The following is a 7,624-nucleotide window of genomic DNA, read 5'->3' on the forward strand; positions in this document are numbered from 1 at the left end:
TCACCCGGGGAGCACCAAGATGTATAGGGATTTAAAGGAGTATTACTGGTGGCCCAACATGAAGAGGGACGTAGCCGAATGGGTAAGAAAATGTTTGACTTGCCAAAGAGTAAAGGCAGGGCACCAGAGACCCAGTGGACTTTTACGAACCCTGGAGATTCCCGAATTGAAATGGGAACAGATAGCGATGGATTTTGTTGTAGGCTTACCAAGGACGAAAGCCAATCATAATGCCATATGGGTGATTATATACCGACTGAAAAAGTCAGCTCACTTCATTCCTATTAATGAGAGATATACAGTCGATAGATTGGTGAACATTTACCTAAAGGAAATAGTGACGCGACATAGAGTCCCAGCGTCCATTGTCTCATACCAAGACCCCAGATTCAACTCCAGATTTTGGAGAAGCTTTCAAGAATGTGCGGGAACCAAATTAAACATGAGTACCACTTACCATCCCCAAACGGACGGGCAAAGTGAAAGGACCATCCAGACACTAGAAGATATGTTGAGAGTCTGTGCAATAGACTTTAAAGGAAGTTGGGATGATCACTTGCCGTTGATCGAGTTTTCTTATAACAATAGCTTTCATACCAGCATCGGAATGCCGCCTTATGAGGCCCTATACGGAAAAAGGTGTCGATCTCCCTTATACTGGGATGAAGTGGGGGAGCAAAAGATGCTCGGACCCGAAGTGGTCAAAGGACCAAAGACATAGTGGATCTTATCAGAGGATGGCTTATAGCAGCCCAAGATCGACAGAAGAAGTATGCAGACTTAGCCCGAAAGGATAAAGAATATAAAGTAGGGGACTTAGTACTGCTAAAGGTATCCCTTTGGAAGGGATTAATGAGGTTCGGTAAGAAAGGGAAAATAAGCCCAAGATACATTGAACCTTTTGAGATACTAAGACGGATTGGGAAGTTAGCTTACGAGCTAGCCTTACCCCCGAACCTACAAGAAGTTCATAATGTGTTCCATGTGTCAATGCTAAGGAGGTATCATCGGGATGCCAGGCACATAGTGTAATACAAGCAGGTGGACATGCAACCAGACCTGACTTTCGTGGAGAAACCAGTGAAAATTATGGATAAAAAGGAGCAGGTGCTTCAGAACAAAGTGATCAACCTAGTCAGAGTGCTATGGCAGAATCATAATGTGGAGGAGTCAACTTGGGAACTAGAGAGCGAAATGCTAGAAAAGTACTTTCATTTGTTTTCTATCTGATTGCGGGACAGGAATCCTTTTAAGGAGGGGAGATTGTAATAACCCCAAAAATTTTGGACTTTTTGTAACCCTTATGAATAGTGATTTTGATGATTATGCTGAATAAGAAAACTTTTCATGTCACACTATGTAACAGTTCTTTTATTGATCTGAGATCTTATTAGTACTCTATATGGTATATAAGTGTATGTAAAGATTGTCAGAATCCAAATTCGAACACTTTGATTTTTCCCGAAAATCCACCAAATACCGAAAGAATTAAGTATAAGGTAACATGATTAAAAAGGATTTAAATTCAAGGATTGTAAGAGAGGATCATAAAAAGGAATATAAAATATTGAGAAAGGTTTAGGGGAACCCAAATAATAAGATCCCGGGTATGGTCCCTCAAACGATAAACGAGAACGAAAGTTAAGCGAATCGTATAATAGATAAGTGGTCATTAGCCAAGTAATTAAGAGTTAATCAAAGAGGTTAGTGGATGATGATGTCATCCCACCAATAAGGAGATGACATGTGTTAACAAGATGACTTAAGCATGGTGACATAAGCATGACTAGTGGAAAGGATGGTTGGTTGATTGTGAGCCATGCATTTTTCACCATGGTAAAAATTAATAAACAACAAAAGAGTAGAAACCAAGCCAAGGAAAATCATAACACATTTTGAAGGTTGAATTTGCTAAATAACCGAAAAGCTCTCGGCTTCTTCATTCCAAGCAAGAACAAAAAATCAATTTCCAAGATCCAAGCTTTGAAATTTGCAAGGTAATTATCCAAGGTTCCTTATACTTAGATATGGCTATCCTAGGAATCTAAGCCACAAATTCCTTCACAATCTTTTTCAATAAATTATTGAAGAAGAGAGTGAATAGTTTTTTCAAGAATTTTAAATTTTTGATCTTGTGTTTTAGTTTGGACATAGCTTTTGTAAGGATTTTCAAGGGTTGTTTCAAGCTCCTTAGTTACTTCTACTCACCAAGGAAGGTATAATCTCATACCCTAGCCTTACTTTTGAATATTTAGAGCTTGTTATGATTGGTAAAGTTTATGGGAAGCATGATTCTTGTATATTTAGAGTTTGGTTGGATTTGTAATGAGTTTGAGTTGTAAATCTTGGTTATTCGTTAATGAACTTAAGTATAGCTAGTAGTTCATGTTTGGGGTAGTATAAATTGTAAAATCTTGAGATATTGGGACTGATGTAGTGAGGTTTGGATGGAGTTTGGTTGTAATGTTGGTTGTGAGTTGGTTTGTGATTAATTTGAAGTGGTTAAAACTTGGTAATCGCGTAAACATAGACGTCGTAATGCCCGTTTTTATACAACAGATTGTTCTTCGTATTCGAGACAGAAATCTAACTGTTGAATCTGTAAATTTTCTATTCTTAGCTAGATTGTGTCGTAAGCTTCGTTTTGATATGTGGTTCGTTTGAATCCGATGTACGGTTTAGGAGAAACGACCGTTTTAAGTATCGGCGTTTCACGAACGAATAATTTCCCCTCGCCTTAATTTGAAACCTTGGTTAAGGTCCTTAGATAACTATTTGGAATATAAAATAATTAAGTAAGGTTAAAGGGTCAGTTGGTAGGGTATTCGCGAAAGCGTCGCCTTAAAATCCGTAACTGGTTAATTTATTAAAAATGGTGGATCCGAGGGTACTCGAGCGACTTATGTGAATCGTTAAGCGCAAAAGCGAACGTTAGGGTCTAATTGGTTAAAGACTAGTTCCTTAAGCGACCGTGAATTTAATTCCAACTTATATGTTGTTTATAGGTTACCAGACTCGCCCCAGGCCTTTTACCACCCCCAGTCGCTCATGCAAGTTTTCTACCCGTTATACTGTTGTTGTGATGTATATATGTATATTCATTATCTTGTGATAAGTGCATGCTTGTTATTAGCAAATCTTGCGATATATTGGAGCATGCTGATATGGTATATATGCATGCCTGTTTCGTAATCTTGATATCTAGTTGTTGATTCAAATTCTTATAAGTTGCATAATACCTATGCTAGAGATAAACAGTAGTTGCTTATACCCTTAGTATAGGGGACCCAAAGGTGAACAATTTTCTAAACCGGGAGTCGATGTTCCCGAGTATAGTATATATATATATATATATATTTATATATATATAGTTTTCTATAACTACTAATCGAATAAGGAATATTCGATAGTTTTGAATAATAATCAAACTTATTTTCGATTATTCATATAAAGATCGTACTTTCGTATAAGTATATCTTTTGTTATTTATTATTCATTTCAAGTATGAGTTTTAAAACTTCTACTTCAAATATTTTTATAAAGATTATCCTTATGGAAATATTATTTAAATAATAATATTCAGATATTTCCTAATATATCGGGATGGATTTATTTTATTAAATCATCATTACTCTAAACATTCTTTAAAATATTTTTGAGTCTTCAAAATGATATTAAAAGTTAGAGTGGATCCCAAAACTTGTTTTCAAATTTAAGATCTTCCTTTCGAAGGGGATTTAAATACTCGCTTAAAAATATGAGGGATCCGGCTCTGAGATGTATTTTATGTTCGCAACGAGGTTGCTGTTTTGATAAAAAAATTGATTACTTCCCAACATTCGGGAAGTAAGTCCATCTAATTGAGTCGGCATAAGCGATAGGCCGGGTTACGGTCTATCAAAGTGTAAGTGGCTGGGTGCAGTCCATCAACGCGTAAGAGGCCGGGTGGCGGTCCAGCACAAGGTCCTAATGCGGCCAGGGTGATGACCGGTGGGGGATTCATCCATCTACTAGTAGAAAAGGTTATATATTGGTATCTTTGCCTGATTAGCAAGATATCAGGTTTATGCCAAAATTCTCTTCTTTCCAAATTCATTGGATATGACAACTCTGTTTATACTTTTCATGGCAGAGGTTTTCAGGGAATGTATGAGCGATGTATATAGGTATATATATTTCGGGACTTAATGAAGTATCTCGTAACTTCATTTCTTTTTAATTAAATAATTCAAGGATTGAATCTATTCAGGTCTTAACTTGAGGTCCCATCTATGTGATGAACCTTTGAAAACTTATTATACTTTAAACAGTAATAGTTCAAGTAGTTTTCTAAAATGATATAAGTATAGTGAAGTAATTGGTAACTTCATCTCCCTTTAAGCTTATATCCAGCAAGTAGTTATCTTATATTTGATAAAGATTCCAGTAAGTTATCTAGTTAGATACTTGCATTATTGATTACACTACATATTATCTTGCGAGCTATAATGCTCACTCTTGCTTCATTTCTTCATCACACAACAATAGTTAGGAAGGATGGCCAGACTCAAGCAGACCCAGCGCAAGAGCGTGGGAAGCGTCCCGCGTCTTCCCGTTGATGTCATAGCTGCTATAGCTGTAGAGGTAGATCTATCTGTAGATCAGGCATTCTACTATTGGGAATCAATTATGTATAATTATAGCTTGTGGCAGATGATGACAATTAACTGTAAACTTATTAAGTAATCATTTTGGGTTGTAATAACTTTTAAATTGTGGATTCATTGGACTTGTACTTATTTCAATTTCATCTCTGAGACTATAACGGGTTGTGGTGTGTGTTATTGTGGGGTCACAGCATGAGGTAATTTATTTTTAATTAAGTTAAGTGATATTTATGGAAAGAAAGACCGTGACGACCCGAATCCCTGACCCCGGATCTGGGGGTGTTAGAAACACCCCCCTCAAATGTTCAGTTAGGCCATCTATGGCGTAGTGTCGTGTGCCGAAGTGTTATTCGTTCGGTCAGAGGACATGTACTCGATTTTTGTCCTTTTTTTCATCTTTTGTAATTCGTCCTAGTACATGGACTAGTTTCTGGTTATTTTCAAATACATGGACATGGACCGAGCGAATACTCTGGCGGGAACCGCTTTCTCACAACCCGAACAGACGGGGCGAAGGTTATTTGGGTATGTTGCTTCATTTCCGGTGGCTAATAATCGATCAAAATTATCGAAGGAGAAGGTAACGGGGATGTACGACGAGTATATTATCCCTCGTGGTGTATATTTGTTGTACAATGTAGACAACGATGGGAGGATCTTTGATACCTCGGTGATTTCTAAGGGATATGGACATCGGGCAGTCGATATCTCGGAAGTTGCCTTCAAGTGCGGCTTCCGGCTCCCGTTGTTGAGGATTTTAAGTCATCTGTTCGTCCAGATGGGCATCGTTGTGGCGCCCCAAAACCCGGGGTCAGGAGTCTCAGAGGCCACGCCATCTAAACTCACACAACTCACACTACAGTATATAAATACTCACGCTTCACGACCCCACACTTATCACACACACACACTTACAGGTTATTGTCTTGGAAACGAACCATTATAACTAAAGTAATTTTAAACCATCAAGTGATATTTATTACAACCCAAAAGTAATTAATCTTACCGCGGAGGAACCTTTAAGTAAGGCTAGTCCGCCGACCAAATATACGTTTCTTGTTTCTTACCTTACATAAGTCATACTTATAAATAAGCCGAACTATAAACAACTGAAAACTAATCCAACTTATTTTGACTACCTGTGGTACAGCACCAAACAATCTACGGAACAGCTGGCCATTTCTTACCCGTTTCCTGGTTGTGGTTCTCATGGCAGGCATCTTGATTCACTATTGTGTTGTGTCAATTTAAGAAAACAAGTGTGAGCTATAATGCCCAGCATAAGAAAGTACAGTATGAAAATGACTTTATAATAACATCATATATGATAATTATGTTTTATTCGAAAATAGTTTTCCTTGGTGATACACACCTTCTTATGAAAACAATTCTTTAAGGGATTTTAATATCCTGCGAATACCTTAATAGTAATCCCAACACCTAGGCTTGGGTTACGGTATTGCATCGCAATTCCAATTGGAAGAATTAGGACACTCGTTGGAGCCACCGTATACGATGTTCAGTCGTAATACGATAATAGTAACCCTTTCTACTAGTAGAAGTACGACACCTTCGTATCCCGGTTATCACCCTTGCCGCATTCGGGTTACGTGTCCCATTTTCGGGTATACACATACTTCACAAGTTCCTGAGTACACTGAGTACCTTCGCCTACGGTACCTTTGGTAGTCCATCTAGCACACATAGTACCAGAGTCTACCCTTCCCTTGTCCTTTAAAAGAATTCTATCAATCTCGAGAACTCGAACCACATCGAAGTTCCCCAAGCGTTTTGCTTGTTAATAGAAACAGTTTATCTCTCTAAGATATAAGTGTATATATATGTATATACATACTTCCGAGAATTTCGGAGGAAGTACTAAGGATGTGAGTTGACCGTTGTCAACAGATAATTAATATGGAAGAAAAGTTTCTCTTTGAAACTATATTCAAAATATTAAATAAGTCGGAATAATATTCACCGATGATCTGAAATTATTCGAATGATATTCCGAAATCAGAAAGTAATATTTTAAATTAGGATCTATGATTTTTAAATCAATAATAAACCCTTTAATAAATAATAAATAATTAAATAATAATCGATAAATAATTAAACAAGGAATGGGTTTACTCTCCAAAAGAATATTTAAAATAATATTCCTCAACTAGTTTGTGTGTCCATAATTAATAATCTATAGTGATTAATCAGGTTTGAAATAAATAAATGTTGGAGTATACTGTTCCCATAATAAGGAATAAGTATATAGTATTTATTATTCGAACCATAAAATATAGTTGAGGGAATATTATCGTTGGGAAATCGTTTTTAATAAAAGTTCGAGGTGTTTTAATGTTTCGTAAGTGGACGATGAGTCCCTTTTAAAACGTACTACTATGGACTTATAACTGTCCTATAATATCACCTGAATGATTTCCGGGTTTTATCTTAAATCCCGACCGACTCTCGGTCTTATATAATACGTCACGCTTAAAGCGAAATAACATTTCACGATATATATTTATCGTACAACATCGCTATATTATGCGAAAATTCAACAACTACGTATCATGGAAAACATGGTATTTATGCAATGATAATAAAACCATTCTTTCACAACACATCAGTAAAAATGGAGTTGGGTTTAGAAACTTTCATGGGTATCTCGAGGTGGAGGATGCTCTAGGTTCCGCTTGGAAATCTATAACCATAAACACATTTCATTTCGTTAGGTCCCGTTCTAATATACGGCAACCCGCACTCATGCGCTACTTATTATGCACCCTCTCAACTTACACTACCCTTATAATTCCTTTAAGTAGTATTCACATTATGGTCACTTCATTTTCCTAAGTATCTTAGGTTCATTCTTATTATCGCTGTCGGCTCCGCTTATGGATTCTCACGGTTTCTACTCGCGCGGTCTCGGCTCCGATATTTTTATAAAATTGAGAAATCATTATTTTCACTTGAAATTT

This window comes from Apium graveolens, chromosome 3 (genome assembly GCF_009905375.1).
Source record: "Apium graveolens cultivar Ventura chromosome 3, ASM990537v1, whole genome shotgun sequence".
Classification (NCBI taxonomy): domain Eukaryota; kingdom Viridiplantae; phylum Streptophyta; class Magnoliopsida; order Apiales; family Apiaceae; genus Apium; species Apium graveolens.